We start from the raw sequence: 26,784 nt of genomic DNA, 5'->3' as shown, positions 1-26,784 counted from the left end.
ATTAAACAAGGATGCCCTTACACCTTTACAAAGACTCTCCTTCTCCGCCGAGTTCTAAGCGGTTGCTCTCTAGGGAATTAAAAAGGGAATGCCCTAGCCACCTACACTAGATTTGAAAGAGAATAGCTTGGCTTCTTCTTGAAAGCTTGATGCTCTTTGTAGACCCTTGATTGCTCTTCAAAGATGGTGATTTGCAAGTGAAAGCACTACTATATCCAAACTCAAAAGATTCACAAGTGAAAGGCAAGTTTGGGATGAAAAAGAAAAACTCAAGCTAAAATGGATTGCAAATGTTTTTGATGCTTAAGGATGTTTTTCAAAGATCAAGAGAGAGTGAAAAACTTCTCTACATGTTGTATATATAACCACACCAAAGAATATTACCGTTTGGGGGTGGAAATATCAAAAACCAATAATTAATTTGAATCCCAACGGCTATTTTTTAGTCTGTCGCGAGGTTCTCGGAGTTCCGAGAACCATTCTCGGAGTTCCGAGAATTCTCGGAGTTCCGAGAAATATTCTCGGAGTTCCGAGACAACGGCCAGAAGAAATAAAATTTCTACTGGACCATTTCTCGGAGTTCCGAGAAATTGTCTCGGAGTTCCGAGAAAGTGTCCAGATGCTACTGGACCTTTTCTCGGAGTTCCGAGGGAACTCTCGGAGTTCCGAGCTCGGAGCTCCGAGAAAAATTCTCGGAGTTCCGAGAAGCCTAAAAATCCGCACTTTTTGATTTTTATTGCAAATTTGATTTTTAGCTTTTGGAACTCAACTCCTATGATTATTTTGGAATGTTTATGAGGGTCCCAACATGTTGGTCCACCACATAACCATTCACTAATCCATTTTAAGTTCTTAAGTGTTCTTTGAAAACCAAGTTGAAAACACTTTGAAAACGTTTTGCCTTGACTTGAAAATCTAAAGAGAAAGGATGTACAATGATACCTATGCAATCTTCAACTTCTCTTTAGTCTTGGTCTTCAATTGATCTTCCATCTTGTGTATGCTTTGCTTGAGAGATGAGGTGAGCTTCACTTAGCTCCTTTGACTCTTGTATGGGATATCTCCAAGCATGACCATGTTGTGTGTTGGTTTCTTCAATGATCAATCCTATCTTAAACACAACACTTCAAAGCAAATTGATTAGTATTCAAAAACACAATCAATTATGTTTAGAATCATCAAAACAAGATAGGAGAGTAGACCCTTGGGCTTACAGACAGATTTCACGCCAAGTTTCTGCCCGTCCCAGACGGCGTAGATGGATTGGCCGGACAGATTTCACGCCAAGTTTCTGCCCGTCCCAAGCTGCGCAGATGGATTGGCCGGACATATTTCACTCTAAGTTTCTGCCCGTCCCAAGCCGCGCAGATAGCTTGGCCGGACAGATTTCACTCCAAGTTTCTTCCCGTCCCAGGCCGCCCAGATAGCTTGGCCGGCCAGATTTCACTCCAAGTTTTTGCCCATCCTAAGCCGCCCAGATAGCTCGACCGGACAGATCCTTTCACTTCATTTTTCCAGCCGCCCCAGAGCACAGCCTCACTTCCCCAAATCATCACAGTGACTTGGAGAACTGGGGGGCAACTGATGGGGTATGAAAAACAACAACTAATGAGTTGTTGACACGTGGCCCCGGAAGGGCCCACCACGAATTCGACACTTGTCCAGGGGTAATCCGGTAATTACCTGAGAGTAGGTAAACCTAAACCCACAGAAGGACCAACACCTGTCCTGGGGTAGGTAATCCAACCACCCTAGGCCTCCCTCTATAAAAGGCCTCTCAAGGCTCAAAGTAAAGGGGGTAATAACTTCTAAGCTACCACTCTTAAAATTTGGCTCTGCACTCCTGCTCATACTGACTTGAGTGTTGAAGGGCCCGTCCGGAGCAACGACTCCGGGTTGCTTTTCTGACCTCGTGTGCTCTTGTGCAGGACTCAGCTCCTTCACTTCAGCTCATCGGGTCCTCCAGCTCAGCTCTTACGTCACTGCCGTATCTGTTACCGATTTTAGGCCTAACACTGACAAAAGAAAAAGTAGATCTAGGGTTTTCTTGACTCGAATCTATGAGTAGGAGGTTTGAATCTTAACTATAACATAGAAAAGAGGTTCTGTCGCTGCTACAAGGTAAAAATAACAAGAAAAAAATGACCGGAATCTTGCCAAAATCTGGCCAGAGAAGATGATTTTTGGCTGGAGGAGAAGAAACATGGGTTAGGGTTTAAGAAGATCCCTTTCTAGCTCTCTCTGTCCCTGTCTCTCTCTCTCTACTCCCTCTTTATTTTTATTTTTTTTAATGAGAGCCTTTTGATGCCCTGGTTATGTGATTTATAGGGAAATGATATATTCGACCCCCTTTTCGTCCTCTTTGAGACAACCCCCCTTTAAGATGATTCACCCCTCTTTTGTATAACCGTGTTTTGATATTTGCACCACTCACTTGTCTTTTCTTCTATTATGTGATCAATGGACACTCTTGTTCCTCTAATTCACCCCGTGTTGTTTCTTTTGATTAAGGACATGATATTAACAATTTCATTTGATGAACACATCCTCACTTGGTAATTGCACACCCATAACTTGGTAATTGCACCCCCATTTGGCTATATGGTTCTAACTCGGCTCGTCCTATTAGGTAATTTTTGGCGGATTTCGACAAAATTTTATAGGGACATACTTGGGATCTTAAGCTACTCTAGGATGAAGTTTGGGACACTAATTCATTTATTTAAAAGGGATTTTATTCACAAAATGAGGTTTAGGGTTCCGTCAAAATGGAGTGTCTAGATAGACAAGAAGAACTCTTTCTTCTTCAAAAGCTAAAGGCTAAACTTGATTCAAATTCTCTCCAAAAGTCCTCTATCTTCAGTCCAAATACACATTTAAGCAAGGCATGGAATAACCCCCCAGCCATAGGTACATAACTAAACTTAATGGGGCTCTTTGGGACTTGATTTAGCATAAAGAGAACTTTAAAAATAACTTCAATTATATCAAAAAGTATTTAGCAGAATGGGCTGGATAGCAAGCAAAAAGACACTAAAATCTGCTAAAATTCGTATGTTGCACGCAGTTTCAACCCTTCTCAGAAAATTGACCATAACTCTCTTCACAGAACTCCGATTCGCGAACCGTTTGTTGCGTTGGAAAGTAGACTCGTAGAGCTTTCCAACCATGTATGGCTTGGTATTTTTAATGCTGTGAATAAATTCAATTTTGACCCATAAAATATCTCAAAATCATGGATTGTAGCTCTGTTTTTGGACTTTTAAAGTTTGGGGCCTATGGTTGTGGCCCTAGTGGGCTCGATTTGAGGATCTATCTGAGATAGATACGGCGTCATTCGGGCCTAAGATAAAAAGATCATAGCTTAGTCTTACTTCTACTCTCCAAATACACAACCTAACTTCTTGAAGACCCTTGGATACGTGGATTTTAGAATCTTGGAGTTCCTCAAAATCTTGGATAGGAGATGAGAGAAGGAGACCGTTTATCGTTTTCTGATTTCTTGCCCTTCTTTCTGCCAGAAAGAGAGTAGGAGATCATCACATGTTTCCAAGTATTAGAAATCTCAAGATGGGAAGAGATTTCTAAAACCTGGATTTCTTACTAAAGAGAAGTGAAATGGACAATCCCTCTCCCACCCTGAGATTTCTAAAACCTGGAAACATGGGATGATCTCCTACTCTCTTGGTGACGGAGACAAGGGCGAGAAATCAGAAAGCAACAGACGGTCTCCTTCTTCTCTTGTCTCCAATCCATGATTTTGAGGAAATCCAAGATTCTAAAATCTGCATATTCAAATAGTCTCTTACTATGCAAAATATCAATCAATAAATAAATATATATCTAGAGACGGCATTTTTTTTAAATGGATCGTATGATCCAAGGGCATTGATCCATCAAGCCCAAGGAATCACCATATTCTTTAAAAAAATGATAAGAGATCCTAGGTTGTATATCCATCATGCCTCCTTTTTAGGGTGTCACTTTGAAAGGATAAAGCAGTGATTTCTGTACTCCTTTATTCTACGCATGCCTTGTCTATTTTTGATGGGACCAATATCATGTTTCTAGCTCCGTAACATTCTACAAGATCAAAGATCTTGATTTCACATACTCTCCTGTATGACACCGTGTAGGACCCAAAAATTGTCTTTTACCACTAATTGTGAAAATGACTTTCTACACAGTCGTTCCCACGTGTTTAACAGGTGGCACTGCAAGAACCACACTGTTCAGCACTGCTAGAGGTTTTTATAGAACCTCAAAGCCCAACTAACTGTAAGAACAACACTGTTCAGCACTACTAGAGGTTATTTACAACATAGACCCCCAAAACCCAACTAAAACTGTACAAAAGACAAACTTTTGTACAACCAAACAGAGACAAGAATGGTAGCTGAAAGATCCCACATCGGAAAGGGAGGAAAAGTTACTTGGCTATATATGTGGATTTCTCCTCTCCCTATGTAGACGCGTTTTCAGCATCTCTAAGGGTCGGGCCTCGTGGAGTGGGTCGGGCACGGTTAACCTGGGAGGGTAGATGATGCAGAACCGGACAATATCTACACAGTGAGGTCAAGACGTGACATAATGGTATTAAAGCGGGACCTCCCATCCAGTACGGTGTGCCAGCGAGGACGCTGGGCCCTAAGGGGGGTGGATTGAAAGATCCCACATCGGAAAGGGAGGAAAAGTTATTGGGCTATATATGTGGATTTCTCTCCTCTCCCTATGTAGACACGTTTTCATCATCTCTAAGGGATGGGCCCCGTGGAGTGGGTCGGGTACGGTTAGTGCTGTTGGAAAACAAGACCGGCGAGGGTAGATGACCCTGAACCGAGCAATATCTACACAGTGGGGTCAGGGCATGACAGTAGCTTTCATGTTTAATTTTTTGGCCCGGACCAACTCCACTGTAATACCATAATCGGTGCTTCCTTGGGTTGATTTTATCCGTTTTGAGGAGGGGAGAGGATATAATTTCCCTACAAAAAATTATAACAATGAAAACCTCTTTTACGGTGGAAGAAGCTTTGGGACCCACAGTAACAGGTTAGGCTCGGAAGTTCGGTTCCTATCTCAAAACTAGTGAGAAATTAACATGCGTGTCTAATCCAACAGCTCAGATCACAGATTCAACAGCTAATTCACGATCCTACTGATGCATAATTAGGTTTTCCTCATTAATAAAACCCAAAAAATGCAATTACCATTTCCCAGGTGATCATTACCAATAGAGGGAATGTGAGTCATGGTCCCTCGAACCGCCGGATTTGGTCGACCTGAATATGAACAGACACTTGCAGCAAAATAGGTATGTTCTAGGTCCATGTTATGTTCTATATAAAGAAAGTGAGACACAAACATTGCATTCAGACTAATCCATTTCTTTCATTATGAATGTAAGCAACAAGAGGAATATAGTTAAAAAAGGCTCCATTTGTCATTTTCCTATTAGAGAGTGCTGAATAGTACGTTGAACCATATCTACACCATCAAAGAAAGGAATTTCAAATTTTCTTTGTGCATATGTGTATGTGAATAGGTGAATTGAACATAAATCGCCTTAATATTTTGTAGGAAACCATATCTACACCATCAAAGAAAGAAATTTTAAATTTCCTTCTAGCACATGTGTATGTGAGTAGGTGAATTGAACGTAAATCGCCTCGATTTTTTGTAGGATTCTCTCTCAAATTTTGTGGGAATGCTCTGTAGGTTCTCAACTCATTTGTGACAGTTTCCAATAAAAAGGCCGTGTGTTTGCACTGGACGTTTTAAGGGATAGCTTTTCAACCGCAACATTGCTCCTTTCTTTTATGTTCTGCCTTCTTCTCTTTGGTTTATGGCCATTTCAATTGACCATCAAGGTTAGTCTCTCTTTCTTGCTGTTTTCTTGTTGGTTTTGTAGATAACTTCGATTTAGTAATATGTGTCATTAGGAATATCCTGTTGCAGGAGGAGATGAAGAGACCCCACTCAATCACTGTCCTGTTAATAGTGACAATGAATTCCATTCTACTACTAAAAAACTCAGATTTCTTAACAAACCCATTTCTAGAAGCAATAACCAAGATCTCATAAGCAATCTCCCGGAAGAATGTATCTTCGAAATATTCAGCTTCCTCACATCCTGTCGAGACCGCTGTGCTTGTGCAACTGTCTCGAAGAAATGGCTTATCTTGCAAGCAACTATGCGGAGTTCAGAGTTCAAGTTTGGCTTTTTCGACTTACATACCAGAACAAGTAGAGTCTCAAGGTCCTTAGAAGGAAGGAAAGCGAACGATGTCATATTAGCTTCGATTGCCATAGGAACCTTCCCTCGAGGAGGGCTAACCAAGCTTTGCATTAAGGGAAGCTTCCCTTCTCATGGAATCACCGATTTAGGGCTTAGTATCATATCTAAAGCTTGCCCCAACCTGAAATCTCTCATTCTTTGCGATTGTCCAAAAGTGGGTAACGAGGGACTAATTCAGATTGCAAAAGGTTGCAACTTACTTGAGAAGCTTGACGTTTTCACTTCATCTTCGATAGGCGACGAAGGCCTCATTGCCATTGCCGAAAACTGCAAGCACTTATCAGCGTGTGTCTCAATTCGTGCTTGTTGATAAGAGTTCACTCTCTCCAAGGAATTCATCCAAGCTGACATCTATTTCTTTGGTTAACTGCCCGCTCCTCGTCCATGAGGTCCTTAGGTTGATTTTTTCGAGTTTTCCGAGTTTGGTGAAGGTTAAGCTCTCTAGTATAAGCGTGAGATATGATGTTTTTGACTCACTTGGATGGCATGAGTCATCTCATAAACATCAATGGCTCGAAAACATTTCGGGTATAAGTGAAATGTGTTTTTCTTCTGTAGGAAGACATGAAAAATTGGAATCGCTAACTTTCAAATCTTGTTCTGGTTTAAACAATATGATCTTTCAAGCAATTGGAAATGGGTTCGTTGGGTTGAAGCATATTGTTATAAGAAATTGCGAGACTATGACGGATGAGGGTCTAAAAGAGCTTACTAAAGCAACTGCTTGGCTGGAGAGTATTAAACTAGAGGAGTGTAACAAGGTTACATCTCATGGGTTGATTGAAGTTTTAATGAATTGCAAAGATGGAATCAAGGTTTTGTCTATTGTGAAGTGTCAAAGGCTAGGAGGAGACGAAGACACTTTAACTTTTAGAGGAGTTCTTCTCTCCAAATGCCCTCTTTTAGAATCATTAACACTAAACAAATGTGGTGGGATTGGGGATTCTTTCTTGTCATGGTTGGGAACCGCATGCGTTCAGGTTAAGCACCTTTGCCTTATTGGGTTAACTGGGATCACTGACCAAGGGATTCTAGCTCTTTTGAAAGAACTTAGGACCCAGCCAAAGGTCATGGTAAGTGTGGATTTAAGTGGGTGTTTACATCTCACGGATTGGAGTATTTTTGCCATAGTAAGCGGGTTTGGGGAAAAGCTCCTGTCATTGAGATTAGATGGGTGTCAAGGGTTGAGTAATTGGAGTTGGAGATGATTTCTGAGCTTTGTACTTCCTTGCATGATCTTGACCTTTCAAGATGCAAGATTACTGATGATGGAGTTTTCTGTTTGGCAAGATCAGAACACCTAAGTTTGGAGGTTCTCTCTCTTAGTGGTTGTTTGGCTATTACAGACAACAGTTTGAGTTGTCTGGAGATGTTGTGTGTAAGTTTGGTGGGTTTGAACGTCAAAAACTGCCCTAAGTTGACGATGGAGGCTATTGAGTCCGTTAAGGAGATTCTTTGGTGGTGTGACTTGATTCATTAGCTGGTAAAGATTTCAATTTGTCTTTTCGGTTGACTTCTTTTTATTTTTCTTTTTTACCATTGCAAGTTGTGTATTGCAAGTGGTGTAGGAGGTGTTCGATCGTGTGTATTGCATATGGGTTTCTTTCTACTTATGGGTGAGCCTTCTTCTTTCTTTCTTTTTCTGCATACCTTAGTATCATGCCCGTATGGAAATTCTACAGCTGCATTTGGTGATGATGTCGAGGCTTTTGTTATTCATAAAAACCGCCATCTCTTCTTTGATGGAGAATTTAATACTTTGATATGTAATAGGCTATTAACCTCGTGAGAAAATTACTGTTTTATTCATCTAATCATTTTTCTCTCTCATAGTCACAAGCTTTCCGTATTAGAGCCCATATATATGGATGTATGGCCTTAGAGATTGTCTACCTAGGGAATCTTGTCTTCGTTAACGAAAATGACCATGATCCAGTGAACAGGTTGAATATTTCTCGTACTCAGATCAACGATCTGATGGGTCATCACAGGGCGACCAAATGGGTCCAAGTCTTATGCAGAACGGAGATCTTAGTAGAAAGATTGTGGTGTAAAAATAATCAACGGATGGAAGACATCTTTAGAATCCCCTTTCACCATGCTTGATAAAAGATTTAGAATCATTGATGAGGGTTGGATCAAGAGGAATTGGAAGGACTTGTGCTGGCTAACAATATTCATGGACCCAATCATAGTAAACCTACTTATAACTTAGGAAAAAGGTTATTCGTCTACATGTAATATGAATCAGGCAATCAATCGACAACGTGTTATACATATATTTATTCCTAAATTTAACGGCTACATTTTATATACTAGAGGTAAGAGGAAAGCTAGACTGACAGGCACCCTTGGAGGGGAAAAAAAGGTTGAAGGGCGCCCGAATTGGTCAATCTGCAATTATGATGGCATAGAAAATTACAATAAGAACATTCATAAATGTAAATAGACCAATGGGGGGCGCCCTTTGCACCTTTTTTTGCAAGGGCGCCCGTGAGTCTAGCATTGCTAGTGCATGCGTTTGGATTGCCGGAATTGGAAATCAAGAATCGGCATCTGATTCTTTCCCCGCAATTCCAACATTTGTTTGACTTCACTCGGTGTAAAGGGAATGGCTAGGCAGAATCTTGGGTGGAATCTTGGGCGGATTATGATACAGCCCAAGGTAGGTGGGATTCTGATTCCATCGCACAAAAAAAGTCGATTTGGCGAGAGAAATTCCCTCCATTATTTTAGGGAGAAATTCTCTCTCTCTCTCTCTCTCTGAGTGGGTTTCTTCATGTACTGGGTTGTAGCTGCAAGCAAAATGGGAAAATACAGAGAGAAAACTAGGTCTCTCTCTCCTGCTGCTTTTATACTATGGGTTGCTGCAAAATAGAGAAAACTAGGGCAAAAATACTCTCTCTCTCTCTCTTTATTTTCTATTTTGATACGGTAAGAAAAATAGGGCATTAGAATCAAGATTCATTTTGTTTGTTTATTGCATTTTTTACGGTAAGAAAACTAGGGCATTCGATTTGTCAAGGATGTATTAGTGATAGGTGACGCGAAGAAGAACCTTATGACGAGTTCCGGAGCTCCAGTCGGGTTTCTCTCAATCTCTCTTTAGGGTACCTAACGATGTTTTCAACCACCGAAAGCTTGTTTTAACACAGCACCTGCCTTTTTTCGGCAAACCAAAGCCTGTCAAAATAGCACCCGTCTTTTACGACGTAAACCAGTATGTCCGTCTGCACACGGCACTCCCAATCGGTAGGTTAACCTAGGGTCCAAAACTCTCTTTTTAGCACCCAAATGTACCTCTCTCTCGAAAGCGCCCAATGTCGGATTCATTGGAAAGCCTTGAACACAAGGAATATAATAGACCTGATTGTGTGCGAATCGAAGTCCAATTGGAAAAGATATGGACGACCGAATACCTTGATAAGAGACGAAACCATCGTCACCTGAAAGCCCCTTTTAACACGGCAAATGCCTTTTTCGTCGAACCAGAAGCCTGTCTACACAACGCCCGTCATTTACGACATAAACCGGTAAGCCCGTTTGCACTCGACATTCCCAATCGGCAGGTTAAATTTGGGTTTGAAACCTTCTTTTGGCATCCAAAGAACACCCTGTCTCTCGGAAGCACTCAATATCTAGTTCATTGGAAAGCCCTGAACACAAGGAATCCAACGGACCTGATCACGTGCTAATTGGAGTCCAATCGGAAGAGATATGGATGACCGTAAGTACCGATAAGAGACAAAAACACTACAAAACAAAATGGAGAAGAGACAAACTATCGCGGCGACCGAGGACGATATCACCTAGATATTTATGGGTGATGTCATCACCAAATTCATCCTAGACAAATTGCAATTCGTCCTAGATGAATTCTGGTCGAAACCAGATATTTTTACCCCTGGGTAAAGGTTTTTTAAAACACTTATCCCACTTCTCTCTCTCCCCTTAGGCGTATACACCCTTTTTTGGTGTATTTCTTCATTTTTAAGCCACAAACCCCTGTAGAAAATCAGACAGAAACACTAGGTAGCTCCTTTGGGCATCTACCCCTAATCACATCAAATGTGCAAGTCCTCTCTCCAAGTCCACATTTACTGAGTTGAGTTCTACGGGGGTGGACATCAACTACCCCCTGCGCTCACCCACGGTATACCTTTCAGTCAAGCAGTGTTGGCCCGCAATTGCATTTGCTGAAAACATTTAAAGACTTATTTTGTGAAATCTTTTTGATAAATATTTTATCAAATCCACCTGGTCAGGTATTTTTCTAAGCCTACTGCTTTGACCAAAACTGTAGATGTTATCCTATGAAATAGGTGGAGAATTCCGTGTCGGGTATCACTATTGACCTTGAAGGTTGTCCAACACTCTAGTACTACCCTCTAGTAACTCCAAGAGAATCACGGTTAGATCGACCAAGAATGAGAGACTCGCCAACAGACCAATATGACCCCTCAGGTCAAAGGACATGTAAAGGGTCCTGTCTAGTAGAATAGCTCAACTATCTCCTGTCCACAAGTTATTCTAATGGTAACCCGTTCAGTACGTAATCTCATTGTCATACCCATTATATTTTGCTTGGTCCACTACCTCAGTGATTGAGATAAGTCACTCCACATCTCGTGCATCTTAGTAAGATATATGCTAGTTGTATACAGAAAGAGGTGTCCAACCTCAACCCCAACTAGGAACTGTTAAGGTCTGCAAAGAACTAGAATCCCATATTGTGGGATCCGATCCCGCGAGAGGGCGGCGCAACCCGCCACACCCTTTCTTGGTCTCTCGTACCCACGCGATTGGCGCGTGCCTTTTATTATTGATTTAATTCTTCCTTTCCTAAACTTGGGATCACTAAAGTAATCCGAACTTCACGCAAAAGAGAATGACAGAGTCGCCACCTAGATAAGAGATTTAGGACTTGTAAATGACCAGAAATCTAGATTCGCTACCTGATTATGAGAAAGGAAGGTATGTGGAATTACCACCACAAGCACCATTCTTGCCCGATAATCCGGTCTTCAATTCCAAAAGTTAACTCTCATGAATTTATTTTAAATGGCTCATTTAACTCTTTATTAATATGTGAACTATGTGACATGCATTCTAAAATCTAATTTCAATGTATTCCCTAATGTATATCTTGATTGTCTTAATTTATTTGGATTCAGTCTAAGTGGATGTTCTCCTAAAATTCTAGTTTGAGGGAAATCCTATATATTTAGTTAAGAATTAAAAAAAAATTAATATACAAAATCCCACCATTTGTGGTGGGCTGACTCGTGCTTGGTATGCCATTCAAAGCATCCAGAGCTGCCTACGTATCCAAGCCTCAATGGAATCAGAGTCGATCGTAGTTCGGTGCCTGAACTAAGCTACATGCTCAAGACATCTATAACACCAATCTAGACTGGAAGGACTGTTTCAACAGTTTAAGAGAGATTATTTAGTTCAAGTTGAGTAGATTTTATTAACCTAGGACTCCATCTAAGATGCTATATGGTCCTATCTAAGTGCAAGACATCCCTTACACTAATGAAGGTGAACCTACATCCTAGGTAACTAGGCTTGTCTTATGGAAAAATGGGTAACTAGATCTATGACTCAATTGCTAATAATAGCAATCGATCGTGATTAGCTAAACTTCCTAACTCTAGGACACCCTAAGACCTAGAACACGACATGACATAAGTGTTCCTAAAGGGGGCTCTAAAGGTTCCTACAATAGAGACCGCAATCCAATGGTTCCAAAAGCATAGATCAAATGATCTTAATTTATTAAGTTAAAGATTTTTAATTTTTCAAAGATTTTCGATTCCTAACATCTAAGGAATACCAATGGCTCTATTACTGGCAAGTTTCAGCCTTGAGTTGCATTCATGGAAGGGAATCGTGCTTTCCACCCTTGCATAATTTAACACGTCAGTTATAGTATGTTATTGCCTCACATATTTCTCAGGATTTCTGTGGACAGTGGACTTCGAAGCCAACAACATACTATAATTTAAATGCTCAAATTATTAAGGATTGATCGCAATTAAGATACGATTATAAACGCAATCTTGGCGATTTAACTATCCTACCCAGGCCATTTTACAAAGAAAATCTATGACCTGTAAGGTTTTTGTTTCAACGGCTTAACGAATGAATACATGATATAAAAGTAAAGTTTTCTGAAAGTTTTTATGATGTTTATGGTTAATTTTGATTTTTAAGGGATTTTATCAATTTCAGACCAAGTGGATGATTTTACAAAGAAACCCATTGTAAAAAATTTCAAATAAGTTGCAATTTTTACAGTAACATGATATGGATGAATATAGCTTACTGGAAAAATTTCATGGATTTGTATATTAATTTGTTATTAAGTTCCGATTTAATAATATCAAGACCAGATTATTGGAATTACAAAGAAACCCTTAGCAATCAAACTCCAAATTAATTAAAATTTTTACAGTAACAAGGTACAAATGAATATAACCTACTACGAAAATTTCATGAATTCATTATAAGATTTATTATCATTTTCCGATTTTTAAAGATTCAGGTCAGATTATGGATTTACACATTATCCCCTAGCAAACAAATTCCAAATCAATGGAACCTTTATAGTAACATGATATTCGTAGTATAAGACTACTGGGAGTTTTTCAATGATTTTAAGCATGATTTGATATTAATAAAAAACCTCACAAAATCTGGTTGTTTCAAAAGAAAACATAAAAAAGCATCCTAATAAAATCCTAAAATCATGAAAAATTCATGGCCGATTATATCAGTATCAAATTATTTTACTACAAAATTGCAGTAGTTTTAGAACTTTTTTGGTATATTTTTCATTTTTCTTCTTGAAAAAGATGTCTTTTAAGAGTTTTCTATTTTTTAAACATGATTTTTGAGAAAATTATGACTTCGAAAGATATTCTCTAACATTGTTCTGATATGATGAACATAAGAAAATTATAATATTCTGAGAAACACATCATCCTAAGGTAGCTATTTTTCCCAATTTCCTAATATTTAGGCCATTAATTCAAATTAAATCTCAAACTTCATTCAAATTCCAGAAACCCTTATATCCAAGGTCTGATCCAATCCTATAGTTCTTTTAGTCCAATTAAATAGATCATTGTATTAAATTTTTGAGACGAATCGGACTTGAAACACTCATGTAAAACACGGTTTTGAGCCAACCCATATAATATTGAATTAAATAAGCCTAAATACTAAAACCATGCAACAATACGTAAAAAAAGTACAAAACAATTCTAGAAAAATATGAGAAGAAAGAACCTACCTTTCGTGGCGATCCGAGCCGAATCCGAAAGCCAAAAATCCGAGAAAATTCGCCGATATAATGTAAGCGCGATCTGATTCCCTTTTTTTCTCCCTCTTCCTTGACGATTGATGCCGATCTGGATGAAGAACCAGCTTCTTGTTGATCTCAATCCAAAGATAGAGAACCAACCAAAAAAAAGAAACATGTAGTGTGCCCTCATTTTTTTCAATTAATCAAAATCCCCCTCTTATCAAGAGAGAGAGAGAGAGAGAGAGAGAGTTGAAAGGAAAAGATGTTATCGTGACCTGGGTTCTATCTTTTTGGGAATATCAACTCTTTTTTTTATAATTCTTGAGCACAACAACTAATATAAGGCAATCTACCGATATTAGCATCTTAGCATATTTTGTATAGATACCATCTTTACCGTCCAAACATCACTCTCCTTTTTCTTTTTATACCACCTCTTAAATCTCATTGGAAATAAAATCAGTAAGCTGCTTATATAGTGACTCTTCACGTTGGCAATTGCCATTTCAGAATTGCAGATGTCACTATGCACCAAATTTACACTTACGAATAATGTGTTTCGTCTCATTATAGCAACTCCTTTTTGTCTTATTATAGCATCTTCTTTTTGAGGCAGAAGACATTCCCAAGCATTGGACTGCAGGTCTAAAAAAAGGGATATTCATATATCCACCATAATGAGAAACTCTCTTTGATGCTAACAATGAAGAAGAATTGCCAAAATAGTTTGGACGGTCTAGATTCTAAGATACCAATTCGATTTGGTTCTAGATGGGTCATAACATAAGTTGGTTGCGCCCCAAAATCACCTCGTTGGGATGATCTAGACCATCCAATCGATGGTCATTCCCACCTAATCATTTTCATAGGATGATCTAAACTGTCAATTTAAATGGGCCATGATGCGAATTTAGCCTCGCCCCCCTAATCATCTCCCTAGAACGATCCAAACCGTTCAATTTGTGGGCCTCAATTTGTAAATCAGACACGCCCCCTAAATCTCCTCCATTGGATGATCTAAACCGTCCAATTAGTTAGTCACAATGTAAATTGGTTGGGCCCTCCTAAATTGTGTCAATAGGATGATCCGAAATGTTCATTTAACGAGCCATACACGGGTCATGCCCCGCAAATTACTTCCCTTTGATGATCTAGACCATCCAAATGATGGGCCAAGCCGTAGATTGATTGTGACCACCTAAATCATTTCTATAGAATGATCCTAGCTGTCCAATTGTTGGGCTGCGGCATAAATGAATTGTGCCCCACTAAATCATTTCTGTTAATGTTCAATGCTTTTAATCATGGGCCCCACATAAATTTGACAAATTTCATATAATTATCAACACAAAACATCCCATCTTTAAGTGGGACTCAAAAGAATAAAATTAAATCACTTTGGGTAGGGCCCACACATATTTAATGGGCCACTCGATTTGGAGGGTCCACCCATGGAAAACGATTTTATTTATTAGATTCAAATAAGCTCAAAACTCACGTTTACTAAAAACAATGCGGGGTACACTTGCTTGATAAAAAATGTTCAAAGCAGGCCCACCAAGTTGATTCTCTCCTGTTTTGATTCTCGTGAATAATCTTTCTCAACACTTAGTAGGAAAATGCGAAACATAGCGAAAATGATCGAAAAGATTGAGAAAACATAATAGACGAATACGGAAATGAAAAACAATGAAAAACCGATAGGAAAACACTACTTCTTTATTCATTAAAGCGGAGCAAAATGGGGGTGTCTACATATGCTCCTCTTTGGTAGAGATGACGTAGTCATCGAATACCAAAGCAAAAGTGACAATACCATTTTACGCAGCGTTTTGTCAACAAAAGACTCTCTAGACAAAATGCAACCTAAATGCGAATGCATGCGACTTAACCTAACGCAAGACCCTAGATGAAGTCCTAGAATTAAACATTTATCAAAAATTATTTACTCTAAACACCATGACCTGGTGGTTCAGAATAATGGAGAAATGGATCCAATCTGATTGCAAAAATTATACAACACATAATGAAAGATAATTATGAGGCAGCGCCGTTTTCAAACGGGCTTCCCAAAGGAAATGAGACATCATATTTACATGGATGCCAAAGAGGAACGAAAGATCATTTTTAAATGGACTCAGAAAAGATGAGATACTGTATTTGTACAGTTCCCAAAGGAAGTGAGACATCATATTTCTATGGATCCCAAAGAGGAACAAGAGACCATTTTTAAATGGACTCAGAAAGGATGAGATACTGTATTTGTACAGTTTCCAAAGGAAATGAGACATCATATTTATATGGATCCCAAAGAGCAACAAAATATCATTTTTAAATAGACTCAGAAAAGATGAGATACTGTATTTGTACAGTTCTCAAAGGAAATGAGACATCATATTTATATGGATCCCAAAGAGGAACAAGAGACCATTTTTAAATGAACTCAGAAAGGATGAGATACTGTATTTGTACAGTTCCCAAAGGAAATGAGACATCATATTTTTATGGATCCCAAAGAGGAACAAGAGACCATTTTTAAATGGACTCAGAAAGGATGAGATACTGTATTTGTATCGTTCCCAAAGGAAATGAGACATCATATGAATCCTAAAGAGGAACAAGAGACCATTTTTTAATGGACTCAGAGAGAATGAAATATCGTATTTATATGGATTCCAAGGAGATGAGACATCATATTTGTATGATGTTAAAAAAGAATTAAGAGACCAATTTTTAATGGATTTAGAAATAATGAAATACCGTATTTATACGGATTCCAAGTAGATGAGACATCATATTTGTATGATGTTCAAAAAGAATTAAGAGACCATTTTTGAATGGATTTAGAAATAATGAAATACCGTATTTATACGGATTCCAAGGAGATGAGACATCATATTTGTATGATGTTTAAAGAGAATTAAGAGACCATTTTTAAGGCACTCAGAGATAATGACATACCGTATCTATACGGATTCCAAAGAGATGAGACATCATATTTGTATGATGTTCAAAGATAATTAAGAGACCATTATTTGAGTTTTGATAGAGATCATCAGAAAAAGAAAATTGAAATCTCCATTTTACAACTTTGGAAGCAAAGGGTTTAATAACACCATATGATAAAGGACTAGGCCTGAATTTGAGACGCCACTTTATTAGCAACCTGCCGCAGCTTGAGGCATTCTGATCTTCTTTTGTTCTTTCACCAGAGGTCGTTCTTCAAAGATCTTAAGCCATTTATGACAATCCTGCTTTTTCCAAGTTTCTCAGAACCTGTTGATGAACCTGTTTTTAGATTGATTGCATCCTACAACAATTCTTAAAATAGAATTTGTAACAAATTTTCTAAAAATAAAACTACAAATATTTGTAATGAAATGACAAAATAAGAAAGATTACTCAAGTAATCTCGTGATGTTTCTGACTTATCAGTATTTTCTTTTAGGTTAGGCTTAACCTCATTTGAAGAATGTTTCTCCATTGATAAACATCTTCAGTTATTATTTAAGACAGTATGTATTTTTCTATCAACCTTTGATTGTTTGAAATTAATGCCCCTAGTTTCAGGAATCGTTGTTGTTAGCTTTGCTTGACCTACTGTGATTTCAGAGATCAATGTAATTCTTCTGGTGTGAACCCAATCTTACTACCACCAAGTTCCCTTTTTGGATTTTCAACTTGGCGGACCGCTCAGCCTTAACTTTTGCTTGAATCGCCTTTTCAGGTTTTTGACTCAGCAGGCCACCCCCTTGACTTTTGCCTAACCTGCCCTTTCAGGTTTTCAACTTAGCAGGGGAATGATCCTAAATTTTGCCTAGATCGCCTTTTCAGGTTTTCAATCTAGCAGATCTTCAAGCTCCATTTCTTCTCTTCTTCTTCCTTTTTTTTCTTTTTTCTTTTTTTTTCTTTACTTGAACACTAAAAGGACTTTATAGGTGAGATAAGGCTTTTCAAAAAATGACTTAAGGTTTTGCAAAGATTTCGACCGATCATGTGAACAGGTTGCCTACGTATCCAAGGGTAGGAATCAGGCCGTGTGTAGTTCAGGGCAGATTTTCCTAGTTTGAAGGTATTTTAATTTTTCTTCTTTTTTCTTTTCACTCAATTTTTTTCTTTTTCTTTTTTCTCTTTTCAACTTCTTTTTGGAATGATTGAATTTCTTCTTTGGAAACAACCGAACTATTTTTTAACCGAGCTGCCTACGTACCCCAGTGTAGGGATCAGGTCATGCGTAGTTCAGGGCGGATGTCCCTAGTATATTGGGTTTTTGAAGGAAAATATTATTTAGGCTCAAAAGGGTTCGCAAAAGGTTATATATATATATTTATTTATCTTAGGCTATGAATTTGGGATTTATTCTGCCAAAAGACGGCCTTCTGGTGTTCAAGCATAGAACCTCTTGAGTTGATCAAGGTTTGTTGGTTCTGATAATATTTCTCCATTTAAATTACGGAGCTTGACGGTTTTTCCGGGTAAGATTTGGTTCACCATGTATGGTCCTGACCAATTAGGTTTGAACTTGCCCCTTGGGTCAGACACTGGTGCTCGGTTATCTTTCAGAACAAGATTGCCTTCTTCTAAATCTCTGATCTTAACCTTTTTATTAAAAGCCCGGGCTATTCTGCGCTGGTAACCTTGTATATGGTAAAACGCCTTTAACCTCTTCTCATCTAGCATGTTCAACTCTTTATATTTGGCATCTGCCCATTCATTTTCTGGCAACTTAGCCTCAGTTAACACTCGGAGCAAACGTACACGGATCTCAACTGGTAGCACTGCTTCCATCCAAAAAATAAGAGAATAAGGGGTTGCCCCAGTTGAAGTTCTAATTGATGTTCTGTAAGCCCACAAGGCGTATGGTAGCTTATTCGACCAATACTTATAAGTTTCTAATATTTTGCTAATGATGGCCTTGAATTTTTGTTTGCAACTTGTACCGCTCCATTTGTCTGTGGTCGATAAGGTGAGGATTTATGATGCTTAATCTTGAACTCTTGGCAAAGAGTGATTACTTCCTTCTTGAAATGAGATCCATTATCTGAGATAAGTTCATGGGGAATTCCATATCTACTTATGATATTGGTGCGTATGAATTTAGCAACTGATGCAGATGTAAGCTTTGTGTAAGAAGTGGCCTCAACCCACTTTGTGAAGTAATCAATCGCAACGACTATGTACTTGTGACCATTGGACGACTTGGGAGAAATCTTGCCAATAATGTCAATACCCCACAGTGAGAATGGCTAAGGAGAGGTAAGAGAATGTAATTCGACGGGTGGTACATGGATAAGATTCGCATGTATCTGACATTTATAGCATTTCTTCTCAAATGTGTGACAATCTGCTTCCAATGTCGGCCAATAGTACCCCAGACGTAGGATTTTCCTTGCCAACATCTTTCCATTCATAGGAGGCCCACACACCCCTTCATGAACATCTGCGAGAATTTCTTCTGCTTGATCTTCAGTGACACAAAAGAGTTGAATTCCGTCGAATGACCGTCGATATAACTCTCCTCCACAAATGACAAAATTAGCTGCCAATCTCTGCAAAGTCCTCATTTCTTTATTCGAGGTCTCGTCGGGATGCCCCTAGCCTGAGATGTAGTTCTTTATGTCCGTATACCATGGCTTACCATCGGGACATCTTGCAGCTATTTCTATAGCATCAACAAATGCAGGAGCCCATTGCTCCTGAACCGTGATAGGTCTCATCTTCATATTGTGAGGTATGTCAATCATAGAAGCTAATGTCACTAGGGCATCGGCGAATCTATTCTTCAACTAACTGAAAGTGATGCACCAGAATTGTTGAATACGAACATCCAAGTATTCATGATACGGCTGTAACTTTTCTTCTCTGGTTTTCCACTCTCCCTGAGTTTGGCAAGTGATTAACTTCGAATCTCCATATACGTCAAGATCCTCTCTGCCTAAAGCCAATGCGGCCTCAAGTCCAACAATGCATGCTTCATACTCTGCCATATTGTTGGTGCAATTAAATTGTAACTTAACGGCGAGGAGGATATGGTCATTTCGGGGTGACACAAGCAATGCCCCTACTCCTTGCCCTGTTTGGTTTGCTGCTCCATCAAAATAGAGGGTCCAACCAGTTTTCAGATATTCATCTTCTATCATCATGATCTCTTCATCTGGAAACATCGTCTGGAAGGGCTGACTTTCTTCTCAAGGTGCTTTTGCCAATTGTTCAGCAATGGCTTGACCCTTTACTGATTTTTGGGTTACATGGGTGATGTCAAACTCAAACAACAATAATAACCATCTGGCGGTCCTGCCTGAAGGGCTGGTTTTTCAAAGAGATACTTCAAAGGATCCATCCTTGACAAAATCAGAACCTTATGTGATAAAAGATAATGTCTGAGTGGCTGAGTAGCCCAAACCAAGGCTAAGCAGGTTTTTTCTAGGACAGTGTACTTCTGTTCATACTCCAACATCTTCTTACTAAGCTAATATACAACATTTTCATGCTAGGTTTCTAGATCTTGCTGTGTTAACATACAACCCATGGTGGTTTCTGTGACTGACAAGTAAAGCCGTAATGGGTGCCCCGGTATTACTAGTGCTAATATCGGTGGTTCAGACAAGCTTTGCTTTATCTTCTCAAAGGCCTGTTGACATTCCTCTGTCCATTATTTGGAAGCATTTTTCTTTAAGAGCTTAAAGATAGGTTCTCAAGTTGATGTAAGATGAGCAATGAATTGTCTTAGGAACTGTATCCTTCCTAGGAATCCTTGAATTTTCTTCTTGGTTTTAAGCGGCGACATCTCCTGGATAGCCTTAATCTTCTGAGGATCTACCTCTATGTCCCTTTGGCTCACCATGAATCCTAAGAACTTACCCGAGGTAACCGCGAATACACATTTGATAGGATTCAAGCGAAGCTGGTATTTGAGTATTCTTTCAAAGAACTTCTTAAGGTTCGGGATATGATCTCTCCTTTTCTTGGATTTTACAATCATATCATCAACATAAACTTCGACTTCTCTATGTATCATGTCATGGAGTAAGGCTGTAGCTGCTCTTTGGTATGTTTCACCGGCATTTTTGAAACCAAATGGCATTACCCGATAGCAATAGGTCTCTCATTGTGTAATGAACGAGGTCTTAGTCATGTCCTCAGGTGCCATCTTAATTTGATTGTAACCGGAGAAACCATCCATGAAAGATAGTAACTCATGTCCGGCTGTATTGTCTACTAGGATATCGATAAGTGGTAGAAGAAAATCATCTTTTGGACTTGCCCTGTTCAAATCCTTCAAATCTACACACATTCTCACCTTCCTATCTTTCTTTGGTACAAGCAATATGTTTGCAAGCCATTCTGGATATTACACTACTTGTAGAAACCCAACAGTCAACTGCTTACTAATTTCTTCCTCTATTTTCAAGATCCACTCAGGCTTGATTCGCCTTAGTTTCTATTTGAAATACGGCAACTTAAGAGGAGGTAAAAATTAGGTTCCTAACAAGTTTTAACCTTTTGAAAAACACTAACCCAATTTTGAAGATTAAGAAATCAAGAATGAAAAAAAAGCACACGAGTTAAATCTTAAGTGCAATTGCAAAATATAGAGCAAAAGACAAGAGAGAGTGCACCCGAGATTTAAAGTGGTTCAGTCCTCAAAATGCGAGGCCTACTCCACTCCACCAACCAAACCCGTTGATGGCTTCACCATTTGATCTTCTTAACTCCGGCAAAGATCGGTGCCGATTACAATTCCGAATGCTTTAACCTTGGTGGCAATCCTCACCACGGAGAGTGGGCTCCACTTCTCCGAACACTCGCCCGAATACAATGTTCTTGAATAAGAAAGAAGGAAAAAAAATCCCTCACAAGGGTTTACAAATTGTAGAAGATATACAAATTTGAGCCTAATGATCCAAATCCTAATCTTAGAGGATGAGAGGCATAAACAAGCTTTGATTCACTCTTGGGATATTCAAATAGAGTTTTAGAGTATTAGGATTATTATTGGGAAGTTTGGAATGCCCATATTTATAGAAAAACCCAAATATGACCGTTCAAGGGCATTGTAAGCCCAATGGTTTCCACCTTGGCATTCCCATCTTATTTTGATGATTCCAATACATAAGTGATTTATGATCACTAATGTGTTTGATTGTCTAAGTTGTAGATTACATTGGTGCTAAGACAACATTACTTGGATTGAGGCCAAGAAGATCTCATTGGACCACATCATGAAGGCCAAAGTCATCAAAGTCCAAGACAAATGAAGACTTGAAGAATCCATTGAAGATCAAAGTTATATTAGATTGTATTAAGATCCAATCCTAGTTTAGGATTTTGAAAGGCATAATTAAGTTAATCTCACACACCCTAAAAATGTATAAGTGATTGTCGTTGTGGTGTTCCAACTATGTGGAACCCTCATAACAATCCCAAGTTGGTGTAAAATTGGAAGCCCAAAAACAGAAGTGAAAATCTGCTCAACATAGGCTTCTCGGAACTCCGAGAGATTTATCGGAGCTCCGAGCTCGGAACTTCGAGAAATCCTCGGAGCTCCGAGATTTGGTCTAGTAGACACTTTTCATCTTCTGTTTGTATTCCCGGAACTCCGAGAAAAATTCTCGGAACTCCGAGAACACTAATAACGGTCAGATTTATATCCGTTGGTGTTTTCTCCATAATTACCACTATGCCACCAAACGGTCATATTTGGGTTTTTCTATATATATGGGTATTCCCAACTTCCAAACCATCAATCCTAACACTCTTAAACTTTACTTGAACATTCAACGAGTGAATCAAAGCTTGATTATGCCTCTCATTTTCTAAGATTAGGATTTGGATCATAGGCTAAATTTGTACATCTTCTACAGCTTATAAACCCTTGTGAGGGATTTTTTGTTCTTTCTTTCTTATCAAGAACGTTGTATCGGGCGAGTGTTCGGAGAAGCGTAGCCCACTCTCCGTGGTGAAAATTGCCACCAAGGTTAAAGGTAATCGAAATTTGTAATCGGCACCGATCTTCGCCGAAGTTAAGAAGATCACATAGTGAAGCCATCAACGGGTTTGGTTGGTGGAGTGGAGTAGGCCTCACATTTGGAGGACCGAACCACTTTAAATCTCGGGTGCAATCTCTCTTACTCTTGATCTTTATTTGCATTTGCACTTTAGATTTAACTTGTGTGCTTGAATTTCTTTTTGATCTCTTAATTTCCAAAATTGGGTTTGAGTTTTCAAAAGAGTTCAAACTTGTTAGTAACCTAATTTCTCTCTCCTCATAAGTTGCCGTAGTTGGGACCACCCTTGGAATATCACTTGGTATCAGAGCTAAGGCTCTTAAAAGATTTTCTTTTCTATAAATCTTTGGTAAATTTTTCTTTAAAAATTTCAACAAGGGAAAGATCATAAGATCTTTGGCAACTTTCTAATTGTGAAATGGCGGATAGAAATAGAACCGGACTTCCGGAGGGCCATTCCACAGCTAGACCTCCCTTCTTTGATGGGTCCAACTATGGACATTGGAAGACAAGGATGCGCATCTATCTTCTTTCGATAGATGTGGAACTTTGGCACATTGTTGAAAATGGATACATGTTGCCTTCCAAACCATTTGAAGAATGGAATGTCGTAGAAAAAAGGCATGCAAATTTAAATTACAAAGCCATAAATTCTTTATTTTGCGCCCTATTTACGGAGGAGTTTAATCGAGTTGCTCTTTTTTATTCCGCCAAGGTTATTTGGGATACACTTGCCGTTACCTATGAGGGAACTTCTCAAGTTAAGGATTACAAAATAAACTTGTTAAAGAGCAAATATGAAATGTTTAGAATGGATCAAAACGAAAGCATTTTCGAAATGTATACCCGTTTTTCTAAAATTTCTAATGAACTAGCAAATCTTGGTAAATCTTATCCTACTGATGAGCTTGTGAGTAAGTTGCTTAGGTCTCTTCCTCCATATTGGGATCCAAAGGTAACCGCCATACAAGAATCAAAGAATCTCAAGACGCTAACCATGGAGGAGCTTGTAGGATCTCTCATCACCCATGAGATGCTCCTCACTAGCCGACAAGAGGAGAAGAAGCCGAAAGAGAAAGAAAAAGAGAGTCGATCTCTAGCTCTAAAAGCCTCCAAAGCGAACTCATCATCCTCTAGCGAGGCGGATAGCGATGAAGAAGAAGCGTTGAGGAAATTTAAAAGCTTATGGAGAAAGAAGCATAAAAAGGGTAAAAAGAAGAAGAAAGAAGAAAGTGATGTTGAGGGAGCCTTAAGATGCTTCAATTGCAAGAAGATTGGACACAAAAGACCGGATTGTCCACTTCTCAAGTCATCTTCCTCAAAATACAAGGAAAAGAAGGAATGGAAGAAGCACAAGGCTCTTGCCGCCGGTTGGGATGCTTTGAGCACCTCGGGCAAAAGCTCAAGCGAAGGGGAAGAAAATAAAAAGGATGATCTTTGCTTCATGACACTCACCCATGAAGATGAGGTAAATTCAAACCCCTCTTGTAATTCATCAAGTAGTGATAGTGAAAAAATATCTTATGATGAATTGTGCAATACCTTGCATTCTCAAATTTCTAAAAATAAAGTTCAAAAGAAATCCATTTCAAAATTAGAAAATGAACTTAATTTTTTGAAAAATGAATCTTCTTCCAAATCTCAAGCACAACTTGAAAATTTTAAACTTGAGATTAAAACCCTTAAGGGTTGTTTGGATGAGAAAACTTGCCAAATTGCAAAACTCCAAGATGTGGCAAGCTCTTCCAAATCTTATGAAGATGAATTTAATGATTTTCTAAATCAAATAACCCATCTTCATAATGAAAATGAACGGTTAAGATTATGTCTCCATGGATTCTTAAATGGAGATAAAATAATTGACATAATCTTAAAGAAAGCTAGTCAAAGACTTAATCATACACATTATGATAGGACTAGTTTATCTAACCCTCATGTTAGATGCCATTATTGTGGAATTAATGGTCATTACCAATTCCAATGTGCATCTAAGATTAGGGATAATGGTGGAACCAAGAAATCTTGGGTTCCCAAAGCCCCCATATGATTTTCATCGTATGTGCTTAGATTAGGGGCTTGCTCTAAAATTGAATATCTTTCTATGGATAATTAAAATATCCCATCTTATGTTGAATAAAAATTCTAAATAGGGGGAGTTCTAGGTTTGTCTTTTTCCTTGAAAAAGGGGAAGCTTTAAATTCAATATTTCATCCCTTTGTTTCTCTTTTACCCCAATCTTGTTGATTGATGCCAAAGGGGGAGAGAATTCTAGTGTAAGGAAAATATGTATGCTTTTAATTGGAAAATCTCTTGTGCTTGTCATCATCAAAAAGGGGGAGATTGTAAGCCCAATGGTTTCCACCTTGGCATTCCCATCTTATTTTGATGATTCAAATACACAAGTGATTTATGATCACTAATGTGTTTGATTGTCTAAGTTGTAGATCACATTGGTGCTAAGACAACATTGCTTGGATTGAGGCCAAGAAGATCTCATTGGACCACATCATGAAGGCTAAAGTCATCAAAGTCCAAGACAAATGAAGACTTGAAGAATCCATTGAAGATCAAAGTTATATTAGATTGTATTAAGATCCAATCCTAGTTTAGGATTTTGAAAGGCATAATTAAGTTAATCTCACACACCCTAAAAATGTATAAGTGATTGTCGTTGTGGTGTTCCAACTATGTGGAACCCTCATAACAATCCCAAGTTGGTGTAAAATTGGAAGCCCAAAAACAGAAGTGAAAATCTGCTCAACATAGGCTTCTCGGAACTCCGAGAGATTTCTCGGAGCTCCAAGCTCGGAACTCCGAGAAATCCTCGGAGCTCCGAGATTTGGTCCAGTAGACATTTTTCATCTTCTGTTTGTATTCTCAGAACTCCAAGAAAAACTCTTGGAACTCCGAGAATTCTCGGAATCCGAGAACACTGATAACGGTCAGATTTATATCTGTTGGTGTTTTCTCCAGAATTACCACTATGCCACCAAACGGTCATATTTGGGTTTTTCTATATATATGGGTATTCCCAACTTCCAAACCATCAATCCTAACACTCTTAAACTTTACTTGAACATTCAAAGAGTGAATCAAAGCTTGATTATGCCTCTCATCTTCTAAGATTAGGATTTGGATCATAAGCTAAATTTGTACATCTTCTACATCTTGTAAATACTTGTGAGGGATTTTTTGTTCTTTCTTTCTTATCAAGAATGTTGTATCGGGCGAGTGTTCGGAGAAGCATAGCCTACTCTCCGTGGTGAAGATTGCCACTAAGGTTAAAGGTAATCGGAATTTGTAATCGGCACCGATCTTCGCCGAAGTTAAGAAGATCACATAGTGAAGCCATCAACGGGTTTGGTTGATGGAGTGGAGTAGGCCTCACGTTTGGAGGACCGAACCACTTTAAATCTCGTGTGCAATCTCTCTTACTCTTGATCTTTATTTGCATTTGCACTTTAGATTTAACTTGTGTGCTTGAATTTCTTTTTGATCTCTTAATTTCTAAAATTGGGTTTGAGTTTTCAAAAGAGTTAAAACTTGTTAGTAACATAATTTCTCTCTCCTCATAAGTTGCCGTACTCGGGACCACCCTTGGAATTTCAGGCATAGTGGTAATTCCTACGAAAATTCCCAACAGCTATAATTCTTACCGTTATAGTGGTCTCGGAGTTCCGGAAATATAAACAGAAGATTGAAAAATGCTACTGGACCATTTCTCGGAGCTCCGAAGAATCTCTCGGAGTTCCGAGAAGCCTATCTTCAGCAGATTTTCAATTTCATGTTTCTTATTCTTTGGGCTTCCAACTCTACACCAAGTTGGGATTGCTATGAGGGTTCCACATTGTTGGAACACCACAAGGACAATCTCTTAAATATTTTAGGGGTGTGTGAGATTACTTTATTTATGCCTCTTAAAGTCTAAACTAGGATTGGATCTTATACATTCTAAAAAGACATTGATCTTCAATGCTATGCTTCAAGTCTTCATTCGCCTTGGATCTCCGATGTCTTTTGGCCTTCATAATGTGGTTCAATGAGATCTTCTTGGCCTCAATCCAAGCAATGTTGTCTTAGCACAATTAAGATCTACAACTTAAACAATCAAACACATTAGTGATCTTAAATCACTTGTGTATTTAAATCATCAAAATAAGATGGGA

The 26,784-nt window shown here is 38.7% G+C and overlaps 1 pseudogene; it reads left to right on the top strand.

The window, feature by feature from the left end:
* The first annotated feature begins 5,845 nt into the window (after positions 1-5,845).
* LOC143883053 (EIN3-binding F-box protein 2-like) lies at positions 5,846-8,077 on the top strand (annotated as a pseudogene).
* The last annotated feature ends 18,707 nt before the right edge of the window (positions 8,078-26,784 follow it).

Source organism: Tasmannia lanceolata, unplaced genomic scaffold, assembly GCF_043159265.1.
Source record: "Tasmannia lanceolata isolate RefF3 unplaced genomic scaffold, GAP_Taslan_0.1 ptg000008l, whole genome shotgun sequence".
Taxonomy (NCBI): domain Eukaryota; kingdom Viridiplantae; phylum Streptophyta; class Magnoliopsida; order Canellales; family Winteraceae; genus Tasmannia; species Tasmannia lanceolata.
Note: the sequence above shows the minus strand (reverse complement) of the source record. Positions and strands in the feature narration are given on the sequence as shown.